The 12,885-nt window shown below is 45.1% G+C and overlaps 1 long non-coding RNA gene across 1 annotated transcript; it reads left to right on the top strand.

Annotated features, from left to right (window-relative positions):
- The first annotated feature begins 20 nt into the window (after nucleotides 1–20).
- Nucleotides 21–9,325, top strand: LOC311527336. Its single transcript, XR_014713313.1, has 3 exons — nucleotides 21–764; nucleotides 7,887–8,662; nucleotides 9,055–9,325. It is a non-coding gene; the product is annotated as an uncharacterized lncRNA (long non-coding RNA).
- The last annotated feature ends 3,560 nt before the right edge of the window (nucleotides 9,326–12,885 follow it).

Raw genomic sequence — 12,885 nt, 5'->3', positions numbered from 1 at the left:
TGCTTCTGTGGAACAGTCAATCGCCGCCCCCCGCCCCTTGTTTGTGTGGCTCTTTTTAATGGAAAAAACGGAAAGAGAGAAATTTAAAACAAGTTGAAGTCACTGGAGTTGCCCCATTTACCCCAGCTCTGAATTTAGCCCGATGGAATTTTATTGTTTCTTTATCTACTGGAAAGAATGTTTAAAAGTTTAATTGGCATATAACGAGATAACTATAACAAGTTAATTAGTTCTCAATTACGTTGCATTTGCCATACGTTCTGAGCGTGCTCTTAGCAATTAAGGACACCTAATGAACTTGCTATAGTGATTGGGTTTACCATGTTAAGAAAACTAAACTAAAATACAGATATAAAAAATAACGCACACACATATTTTTATAGCACATTAGAAGCAAAGCATGGTCTAGTAAGAATGGACTTACACCTCCAGGGCTGCTGCAGATTCTATAAGGGATATGGCTCGTAAATTTACTCTGGCACACCGAGTCAAATCTGCTATGAACCAGCTGGCTTTCAAGATGGGCCTTGCTGGAAAAAGTTTTCCTGGGAGCAATATGAGAATTTCAAAGGAAGACGAGAGGAAAGGAATCAAAGTTGCATGATAATGTCAATCAGTCATTCACCATAGCTGTAAAATAACATAGTTCAGATCACTAAGGCAATTGATTGTGTTGCGGTGAACTGAAGATCTACTGTGTGACAACAGAAGCTGCAGTGGGTGAAGGAAAAGGGTTAAACGCCCTTCAAAGATCATTTAGCCAGGTGAGTACATGGAGATCAATTTCTCTCTGTGCCTAGAGTCCCACTCTTTTGAACACTCTGTGCAATTAAAGTACCACACTGAGTAGGCATTGGAAGAAAAAAAAATTTCCAAACTAATTTACATTTTAATGAATTTTTAATTGAACCAAAATCTGTTGTTTCTGTTTAAAGATGCAGTGTTGACTTTGTGGTCTATGCTGCTGAGAGCCAAGTGGGATCTTAATGTGATAAAAACAATGATAATGCAAAGCTTAATTAGGTTTGAGAGCCTGTCTGGTAAAGCAGCACGGAATATGGGAATAAAAGCGTTACCCTCTGATGATACTGAATTTAGAAAGTGGGAGGCTGGGACAGGATCTGCACTGCTGGGACTAGCTGGGATTACATGTGAAATGACAGCCAGTGTTGCTCATGTGCACTGGGATCAACAGATCTGGAGCTGGACAGAAACCTGGCCCGGGGGCTTACAGGTGTTAAGACTTTTCTGCTGTGCTTTGATCAGAGCTCATCCATTAGGGTCAAGTAGTTTTATCCCATGTGATCAGTGTCCTTTGACTGTAGGGTCTTCTGACCACCTTCAGTCAGATCCAAACATTTGGGATAGCCAGCTTCTGAACTTGAGTGTGGATTTTCAAATGGCCTCTGTTTATAACGGGCTGAACCAAAACTTGACATCCCAACATTTCCACCCTTTCCAGGCCTGGAACTGAATTTTGCAGGCATGGGACCATTTCTAGTTTCTGTGTCTTATTGGAACAATCCCCCAGAACAATAAACGCTCTTACCCCTCATATGGCTGCTGAATGGAGAAGACCCTCTGGCCTGTAGTGAAGGCCAAAGACAGACACTTGAGATGGATCTGGACTATAAAGTTTGAATCTACATCTGGAGCCAAACTTCCCCAAAATCAGGCGCTAGAGAAGAGGGCACGTGATTTCATTTTAAAAATGGCAGCATGCAGGGATTTCTACAGAGTTTCACACTGGAGATAAGCAGCCAAAACCCAATATTCAAACACTCTCAGACTTTTAGCAGGCAGGGATGTGCATACATGTATAATCAAGTTCCAGATTTCACAACTGACCCCTCTCTTTATAGTGGTATGTAAGCAGGAGACACTCCATCTCTGTTTCTGACACATACGCACATTGGGTTAGGTACAAACTTACCCCCTGCTTCAGACTTATCTTTAGTGCTATCTTAAATTACAACAGATCAACCTCACTGTTTCAATCATGGTTGCTTGCAATCTTCTGTGTTTCTGGCTCAGAAAGGGATATTTTACTCCTTTTATATGCTTGGGTTGCAGCTAATAGGACCCACCAGGACTGGTTTCCAGGTGAGTCAGCAGAATAGCTTTGCATCTCCATGGAGGATTTCTAGCACATGATACCCTGTCACCTGGATCCAGCCAAAACACTAGATCTGAATATCCCAGAATTTTGGGGTCTGAAAGTTATGACTGGGAGTCCATCTTTACTGCCAACAAAGGTGCCAATTGTGGTGGCGCTTTTTGTCATTGCAAAACATAGTAGGCGGACCACTTAGGCCTTCTCTTAAGGGCCATCCTTTATTCTAATGTCCTACATCCCTCTAGGAAGCACTCTGTCCTGCATTTAGCAACATGCTATTCTGAAGTCATCATGCAAGGGAATCATACATTATGAAATTCATACATGAGTTTGTACAGTGTATGATTCTATACTATTAACAACACATTTGTGGCTTGCCATCCTGCATTTTTCATACCATCGTCCTTTTTGCCTGAATGTTGGTGATCATTTAACATCTGATCACTAGGCACTGTACTGAGAGTCACCAAACTCATCTCACACATGCCATCAAACAGCTATCAGGTGGCAATAACTTTTGTTCACTACTCAGGAGTTGGATTCACACTCACTGCTCCAAGGCTTGTAATAAAAATATCCTTTGTTTTGTGCACACTGGGAATGAAATGGGATGCAATCACACATGCACACATTTACAGAAGCTTAAAAACCCTGCTTCATTTTAACCTGGATCAAGTCCTCCCTTCCCCCCATCAGTTTTTTATACAAGTGTTGGAGGTTTGGAGATGTTGAACTTCGTAATATTAAGGACCTACCCCCATCTCCTAGTGTGTCTGCCTGGTCTATTGCTGTCTAGATTAGGCTTTGCTGCCCCTCTCTACAGCAGGATAATTAGGTCAGAGGGATCTTCAAATCTTCTCCCACCTCCATGGATTTGGAAATTAGACCCCTCTCTGTCCTTTCCTCCTTTGCACCAGAACAAGTTTGCTATTGATCAGAGTGACAAATAAAGTGGTGTGAGCACAGCCCTTGGCCCGATCTTATCTCAGCAGAACTGGGACATTAGGAAATTAATGAAAGGGGAAAGAAATCGCTGGGAGTTTTGAATTTCAATCAGGGGCACCAAGACCCCAAAATCCGGGAGTATTAAGAGAGCTAATGTACTGAGGGCAGGAGCTCAGCTGGCTCCCACTTTCACACTAGACCTCACAGTAGGAACTTGGCTCATCTTCCTGTGCCAGACAATCAATACGCTTGTTGGGGGAGGCAGGGTGATTCTGCACTGTAGCAGGCATGCAGCAGAGAGAAACAGCTTTCCAGGATGAGTAGCTGGGGAGGGAAACATACTATGGCCTTGCTCAATTCCTTCTTGACTGGCCTGGTGAGTAGGGGGTCTGCTCCAGGCGGCCATGTGGAGATGGAAGCCAGGAGCCCTTATGCACACTGAGCCAGCAGGCCCTGTGCTTCATAGGGAATGGAGGTGTGATTGTACACTTGCACAAGCTATTCAAAGAGGGAAGAGGGCCTCCTTACATGTTTCCACCTGTCAGCCGGCTGCACAGGTGTCAAAACATCCACAGTCTTGCCCATGGGAAACAATGTCTTAAAATCCAAGAAACATCTGTTCAAAGGGTGTGAGATCTTGACACGTTTTTACAGAGATCCCCACCAGAGTCAGGGCACCTAATAGTTTCAAAATCTCCAAAGACTGGCCTGTAGTCACGTCTTACTCTTTCCTTCCTTCCTGCAAAGATGGCCCTTTAAGGAAATTTGCCCTTCTTTCTTCATCTACCTTTTCCTTCTCTTTTTCTGCCTCCTTCGCCTTCCTGGTTGATAGTGTGGGAAAGCTGCTGTCGAGTCAAAGGAGTGATTTTTTTCCATTTTGTTCTGACACTTCTGAGTTCCACGGTCATTCAGATCTCCCGAGGGAGTGAGTAGCCACAGTGAAAGCTCTGTCTCCTGCTCTCATGAGTCTCACCCTTCCAGCTGACAGGTCCTGAGGAATGTAGCAGTGAGGGGAGATCACTGTTGCAGAGGCAATTTCTTGAGTAGCTAGGGACAATTCCCTGGAAGGCTTTGAAGAATAGGACCAAGACTTTGAATTTGACCCAGTATTTTGAGGGGGCATAGTGTAGTAAGTCAAGCATCTAGATAATGCACTCCTGATGATCCATGTTACAGCTGCTCACCTTCTTTAAGGGAAGTTTATTTTCATCCCTAGCCATGAACAAGTAATCCAGCCTGGAGGTTATGAAAGCGCGAAGGGCAAAGATTTGAGCTAGGTTCACGACTCTATTTCAGAGGCAGAAAGGGCCGAACATTCATTCTCAAACTCTGCCAGTGAGGTTTCACTCGTTGAAAGACGGGAAAAAAATGTTGTTTCTTAAATGCCCGATGAGAAAAAGTGGTCTGCTCACATTTATAGCCTATTTCTGGAATTAACACTGTGTGATGTGAGCATTTGACCTGGTGCTACAGGAGAGAATGGTCACTGATCCTTTAAGTAATTGTGTGCAAGATCTCATCTCTGGGTTTCAACTTCCCCACTGCATCAAGATCAAGATTCTTGTCCTTGCCCAAAGCCCGCCAAACTCTGCTCCTCCCTATTTACTTGCCCAGGCCTCTGCTCTCTGTGCTCTGCTAATGAGACCAGCTTGGGCTCACACTCTGTTTCTCCCATAGCCAATCTTTAGGCTTTCGTCCATAATGCTCCTCATGCATGGGACAGCCTTCCTGAACTGATCTGCAAGGCCCTCTCACGTTCAGATCTGATTAACCGTCAGTGATTAAGCTGACTGATTAAGCTGTCAGTGGGAGCTGCGGCTCTGCAGCAGCACTCCCATTTTCATTCAACAGCAACCAGGTTTGAAAATTGTGGCTGAAGAGTCTTATTGACATGAACATGCCTATAGTTAGAAGAGGAAGGGCGGCCTTGTGGTTAATGCACGGCGCTAAGATTTATGGTCTCTTACGGACTTCCTGTGTGACCGTGGGAAAGTCACTTAGGCTATGTCTTCATTTGACCCAGGAGGTGTGATTACCAGCTCATGGAGACGTACCTGTTTTCATGCTGTCTGGAGTGGCTCACAAATGTGAGTACGTACCTCAGGGCAGACTGTCAAAGACAGGCCGGACACCCCAAATTGGTGGTATGTTCTATAAGCTGGGAATGGGCGACAGGGGATGGATCACTTGGTGATTACCTGTTTTGCTCATTCCCTCTGGGGCACCTGGCATTGGCCACTGACGGAAGACAGGATACTGGGCTAGATGGAACTTTGGTCTGACCCAGTATGGCTGCTCTTATGTTCTTATAATTAGATTTCACTAAGCCAGTAACAAATGTGAACTTCTGGATCACTAAACAGTCTTACCATGGGGTCACAGACAGTCCCCTGAGACTCTCCACCCTGTCTTGACACCCAAACTGTACTTGGTGATAAATGGTCACTTACACCAAAACTCACATAATATTCAGGTTGCTTCTGGGCCCAAGAGACCACTTATCCCAGATCAATTGGTACCCTAGATCTTTACACCAAAGACAACGCCTGTAGCCAATTCTGTAATAAACTATCCAAGGTTTATTAACTAGAAAAAAGGAATAATAGCGTTATTTACAGGTTAAAGCAAGCAGCTTCTGGGCCCAAGAGACCACTTATCCCAGATCAATTGGTACCCTAGATCTTTACACCAAAGACAACGCCTGTAGCCAATTCTGTAATAAACTATCCAAGGTTTATTAACTAGAAAAAAGGAATAATAGCGTTATTTACAGGTTAAAGCAAGCAAACATATACACACAAATGAGTTATCATCTAAATCCTAAGAGTGACATAGTTGTAGTGAGCTGTCAATTCAAAGTGTCTTTCAGGGCAGAGCCAGGAGATAACCCCTGGGAATCTCTGGCTTCAGTTTGGTTTCTCTGGCCCTGTGAGAATTCAAACAGCAAAGAGAAGAAAAATCTTCACATTACCTATTTTTATTTCCCTTTCCCAGCATTCAAAGCGATGGGAGGAGGCCTTTTATATGTAGTCCTCTATGGGTGTGATAGGGCCATTAACCAGTCCTTTATATTGCAACGTTCCTTCAGCTGGCCCTGATCTTGGATCGATCTACTAGATGCTACTGTGAATTAATCATTGAACTAAATAACGCAATTGGTGGAAGAACTCACACACAGCACAAATGCCTAAGGCTATGTCTACACTACAGGTTACGCTGGCATAATTTGTGTTGCTCAGGGGGGTGAATAAACCATCCTCGTGAACGACATAAAGTACGCCAGCATAAGCACTTGCCTGCACTCCCGCCATCATAGCTTCTGCTGCTCATGGCGGTGCGTCTTTGTGCCAACAGGAGAGCGGTGCTGCACATATAGACGTAGCCTCAGAGGGCAGAAATGTTTCTCCCAAGAATGGTTTTCAAGTGTTTTCCACCAGGGGTCGACAGCAGCTCTTTGAACAACAAAGCCCACGAACAAATAAAAATCGATACGTTCGAATCAAAACTTGAACTGAAACATGTCGCTGCTATACACACACACACAGATTGGCATGATAAGGCAAAGAACAAGATAGAATTATGCTTCCGAGGTGTTTAAAAGCTCGTCCCATTCAACAGGAGAGGCTCCCATTTGCAAAACATTTATTCAAGTCTTAATTGAAATAAATCCTTGAATGTAGCCACTCTATTGAGAGGCTGCACAATGGCCGTGGTCTCTTTAATCATGGTCCCATTCAGACACTAATCAGTAGAACATATGCAGGCGTGAGTGGTAGGAGTTGAGGACTTGCCCTGCCTGTGGTCTGTCTGTCTCTCTCCCTCCCTCTAATTAGATGCCCCATTCAAATGCTAATCAGCAGCAACACCATGATCAAGGAACATAAGAGGGAGCATTTGGATGTCAGATCATTGCCTTGAGTATAGATCAATGGTTTCTGCTAGTCTCCGGGTCAGAGATTGGGACACTCCTCCTTGGGGCAGCCATTTTCTTTTCTAAGCACTGTTTGACTTGTCCCAGCAGTGAGTGGGGTGTCCCTGCCCAAGAGGCTGGAGTGGCTGAGGATTATTGCTGTACGTCCATTTCCTCTTCCTTCTGAAAACCGTTTGCCTAGGCATTCACACATACATACAGGCTGTGGAGCTATAGTCGTTGCCCAATCAGCAGATCAGCCATTGGAAAACCCAGACAAAACTGCCAAGGTTTGACTGATTTTGCGTCAGAAAACTCATGCAACCACTAAAGTTCATGTGGCTTACAGCTGAAACGGTGAATGTGCCTCAGGCTTTCCCCAAAGGTTTGCACCCCTGCCCCTCTCCCCCACATATTCCCCAAAGCTTCCAGTGAACCTGATCTGAGGGTTCCAGGTTTGAAACAAAACCCCAAACCAGACAAGTTTCATCTGGTTTGGGGGTTTGTGCTGAACATTTCTTCCAGCTCTGTTACCAGCTGATAGAAAATGCTCCTCAGATATCAGTGTATGAAGTGAGGATCCATACACATTGTGTGATTTAGACCCCTCTGAGATCTGTTTAGCTAGTCACACCCTGCAGCCAAAGCATCCAGAAGCTGCATCCCTCAGAAGCAAAATGGTTCCCTCAGCTCCCAGGCCCAAACGTGCTGGTTCAGTAGGGCAGGGATGAGAGTCTCAGGAACAGCGGTAAAGAGGTATTTTGAGAACAAAGGGGATTGAAAAGAGGCTGAGGGAAGAGAGATCACCACTCCCCCCAGTTTGCTACCTTCGGTCATTCAAGGAACTATTCCACTGCCCTCAGCCCTCTCCCTTCCCAAGTTCTAGTCTAATCATCTCTATTCTGTCCTATACAGGTTCTTCGGTCAGCCTCATCTCCTTCGTCTCTGAGCACCTTTCAGTAATGCATTAAGCAACAAGACTAACATGCTGGTTCCGTACCAAGCCCTGATTCCTCCCCGTTGTGAAGAGCGGGAGGGCAGAACACAAGCTCACCCCTCTCAATACGCTGGCCTGAGCACTGAGCGTCCAACCTGTGTGGACACAGAAATGTGGTTCATGAAACTCTTCTTATGGCAAGGGAATGATGACGCTGCTGTATTGCCAACACCAAATGTTCAAAGATCATGAGTCAGACTCACCAAAAATCACAAGATTGGCTTTAAAATCACGAGATATAAAAATAATAGATTTGGTGTTTCTTTTTATTTGCCTTCTGCTTTTTGAACCTTTCGGGTGCCCTGTGGTCACATTTTGAAGTTTTCTCCACAGCCATGAGGGCTAGAAACTTACTTTTTCTTTAAGAATGAAGACTGAAGTCATCACATGTCCACTTGACTCCAGGAGCTGGGGTTTTAAGGAAAACAATAAAGATTATGATATTCATGACAAAATCATGAGAGTTGGCAACACCGTAGCTGAGAGAACCCTATGCTGTGGGGGCTACCATTGGGGAGCTGCGTTCCAGCTCATTCCTTATTTTGTAAAAAATGCCTGCAGTGGGTTCTGGGTCACAGCCTGCTCTGTATGTGGGAAGAAAGTTGCTTGGCAATATTAACCTACCTCAGCAGAGTGCTGTGAATTACAAAAACGTGTGTAAAAGCACTTTGAGCTCCTGTGATGGGGTGCTCAGGTGATGTAGAATTACAATAATATTTCCCAATAAATTAGTATTATTTGTTCTTCCAGGATAGAATCCACCCACAACCCTTTCCCTATCCAAAGATGCCCCCTCAGTTTCTCTGTCCTAAAAAGAGGGAAAGAAAAACATCACTGGCTTCTAGTGAGTGAGGGATGAAATTAACCAAAGAACATTTGGGCCAAATGTAAGGAAATAGACGGTGGAATAGCCTCCTAAAGCATGCTGTGGGGACCCCTTTTTGCATCATTTGTAACTGGGGTGGGCAAAAGCACTGGAGAACATATCATAGGCTTACTCCAGAGCTGGCAGAGATAGTATGGACTAATGACCTCATAGGCCTTTTCCATCTCTAATTTCTACGCTTTCCCTCTTTCCAAATCCAGAAGACGATTCTCTTCACCAGTGTCCTCACCTGAGATGCCTCCATCACATGATGTGCCTTGCAGAACGATGCCTACGTCACACCCACTGGCTTTCTGTGCCCAAATAGTTGGGAGAAACACAAAGCTCTCTTGTGTTCCCTGTTAGAGACAAACTAGGTTGGCAGCAGATGAAACCAGGGCTCTGTCTAATATTTGGAGCACATCCCTTTAAAGAGGCCAGGCTGGAGCTGATGAGCCCTTTAAATGTTTGAAATGATTTAATTAAAGGTGACATTTTAAAAAGCAAACTTAATAGATGTTTACCTCATTGTGGTGTCTTTTTTCCACCATCACTGAAGGTTAACAGCAGGTGAGAGCCTTTTTCCTTTTTTAAACTTTGTGAATGCAGCTAAAATCCCACCATGAAAATCACCTTCTATGAACCCATTTCATTTGCCTCACAAAAAATAAGCTGGAGGCAATCAGTCAATGTCTGGTGGAGAGCTCAGAATATATTCCCCCATCAATGTACAGCCACCAACCTACTCCTCATTAAGCTGCAATGATTCATGGCTGGCTCCTCTGTGTCAGACACCGGATGACTTCAGCCCTGAATTGTCCTTAATGTCTGCAGGCATTTAACTCTGGAGGTCACAACATATGGGCTCCACCATGGATTGCTGTAGACATTCTGAGCCTGGCTCTCTGCTCCACAATGCTAGCGTAAGTCCATTGACTTCAGCAGAGGTACGATGATGTGAAACTGGCTTAAAGGAGTAGAGAATCAGCCCCTTTCTATTTAGCCCCGCAAATCGCTTCTGGGGGAAAAACACAAATGAAAATAAAAAAAAATGAGAACAAAAAATGAACAACATCCTTCCCTCCCACAGAAGATTGAATTCTTTTCAGTAACACGCAGGGACACATAGGTGGTAGGAACAATGTATGTGTTCATACTGTACTTCTAGGCTGCATTTGTTTTTAGAGTTGAGCTAAACTGGGTCAGTGCAATGTAGGCAGGTATTTCTGAAAATAAAAGGGTTTAGCGGCCCTGTGACCTCAATATTCAAGTGCCACTAGTGATGTTCAACAACCAGCCTGAAGCTGCAAAGGTCAGCTGGGCTCCAAGTGTGCCACTTTCCATAACAATAGTAGCTACAGCACACACCAGTTTATCATAGCTTAGAAAGGAGAATGGCCTATTCGTGGGCCAAATAGCCACGTAAAAGCTCCCCTCTGATCTTAGACAGGGTCTGTCCATGGGCTTCTCTGCCCTGGGAAATTTCAGCATTTCAGAATGTAATGACAAGTCGTGGAAACTAATTAAATGCTAAATATGCTTTAGCACTCAGTGTGGATGGGAGCTATCTTGTTAAACATAATGTGAGCAGTTTGTTGGGGTTAACCGTGATCAACAGAGACAATATCTTAGTTATCTGCAGGTCATCTTCTAACATAATGTAGTTTCCCAGGGTGGACAAGCCCCATATTAGTAAGAATGACTAAGGATTTTAGGGGCCATGTAATCCGTGCACATTCTGTGCACCTGCTACACCACTCATGGTCTCTTTTCATCTTGAGTTAGCAGCCGGAGTGGAGCATAGATTCCAACCTGGTAGTGCTGGGGACTTTGAGGTATTATAGCTGTGGCTATGTCTTTTTACTGCATGGCTCTCCAGTCTTAATTCTAAGTGCATCCTGCTGCCATTGGGATGCCTGTCTCTCACTTTACATCGTACTGACACCACATAGAGAAATGACTGTAAATAAACCTTACCGTGGGTTGCCCTATGGGCATGCCAGAAAATGCACCAGCTCAACATAGTTCAACACATTCTTCGCCAGCCCCAAGGAGAGAACAAGATTCACTGAACATTACAAATCTGGAGTCAAATCATCACATGGTGTAAACTGACATAGCTCCATTGCAGCCAATGACTTTAAGAGATTGACTTCAATGCAGTGATGCCAATTTACACCAGCTGAGGATCTGGTTCACAGGGCTCTGTGTGAAATCAGCTGGTGCACTTCCTCCAGTTATAGAATTGCCACTCATCCAAATTTTATGGGGCTATATCTTAATTTCAGCAGGACAGTTTTGCTCCCTGAAACTTCTTCTTGCTGAAGCACTGACATGTCCAGAAAATTATTTCAGGGTGTAATGGCCCTATCATGGTATGTTGGCATTACATCATGAAGTTGCCAAGTTGTATTGCAATGTGATGATGGTTCTAGATAAAGTGCTGATGACGAATCATACTGTGATACAATGCAAACATCCACACATTGAGCCCTGACTAGCTGTCCCATAGGGGAGTCAAAGGCAGCAAAGCTAGGCCAATTCAGCTGACAAGTGCCCACATCCCAAAGAAACACCACCACCATTGGCTCCCTGATTAGCAGCCTCAGCAACAAGGCTAAAGAATGGATGGGCCATGGAGAATGACTACATGGTGTCCGACTAGTTCAGTACTGATGTTTATCATCAGGGCAGCATGAAGAAAGCTTGCATGGCCACTGATCCTGCTGTACCTGTTCTGTGGATGGAGATCCTGGGACAGACTCCGTAAGTGGCTCCAAGTTACCCCATTTCACAAGCCAGGGCATACGGGGGTGTGCCGGGTGGGCCCATAGTGCGCGATGCTACAGGGGATTCTGTGCTACATAGTAACATGGCCGCTGTAAATTAGGCCATGTCTACACTACGAAAGTACTCCGATTTTACAGAAGTCGATTTTTGGGAACAGATTGTATAAAGTCGAGTGCATGCATCCACACTAAGCACATTAATTCGGCGGTGTGCGTCCACAGTACCGTGGCAAGCGTCGACATCCGAGTGGTGCACTGTGGGTAGCTATCCCACAGTTCCCGCAATCCCCGCTGCCCACTGGAATTCTCGGCTGAGCTCCCAATGCCTGATGGTGCCAAAAATTTGTTGCAGGTGGTTATGGGTAAATGTCGTCAGTCAACCCTGCCTCCCTCCATGAAAGCAAGAGCAGAAAATCATTTTGTGCCCTTTTCCCTGCATTGCCCGAGGAGACACCATAGCACAGCAAGCATGGAGCCCGTTCAGCTCACTGCAGCAGCTATGAAAATTGTAAACACCTGCATTATCGTGCAGTTTATGCAGAACCAGCACCTGAAAAACCAGGCGAGGAGGCGACAGCAGCGCGGTGATGAGGTCATGAACACAGATTTCTCTAAAACCGCGGTCCCTCAGCATGGAAGCGGCATGTCTGGGGCTCTGTCCCAGAGCATCCATTTGATCCTTTGGTTTTCTGGTACGCTTGTCTGAGCTCCTTAAGTTTCATGCGGCACTGTGTTGCGTCCCTGCTGTAGCCTCTGTCCTTCATGGCCTCGGAGATTTTTTGAAATGTTTTGGCATTTCGTCTTTTGGAACGGAGTTCTGATAGCACGGATTCCTCTCCCCATACAGTGATCAGATCCAGTACCTCCCGTTCGGTCCATGCTGGAGCTCTTTTTTGAATCTGGGACTCTATCATGGTCACCTGTGCTGATAAGCCTGCCTGGCCAAACAGGAAATGAGATTCAAAAGTTCCCGGGGCTTTTCCTGTACACGTGGCCAGTGCGTCCGAGTTCAGAGCGCTGTCCAGCGCGGTCACAATGGAGCACTGTGGGATAGCTCCCGGAGGCCAATACCTTGGAATTGCGTCCACACAAACCCTAATTCGAGACGGCAATGTCGATTTCAGTGCTAATCCCCTCGTCGTGGAGGAGTACAAAAATCAGTTTTAAGAGCCCTTTATGTCGAAAAAAATGGCTTCGTTGTGTGGATGGGTGCAGGGTTAATTTGATTTAATGCTGCTAAATCTGACATAAACTCATAGTGTA

Source organism: Lepidochelys olivacea (genome assembly GCF_965140295.1).
Source record: "Lepidochelys olivacea isolate rLepOli2 genome assembly, chromosome: 10".
Taxonomy (NCBI): Eukaryota; Metazoa; Chordata; order Testudines; family Cheloniidae; genus Lepidochelys; species Lepidochelys olivacea.
Note: the sequence above shows the minus strand (reverse complement) of the source record. Positions and strands in the feature narration are given on the sequence as shown.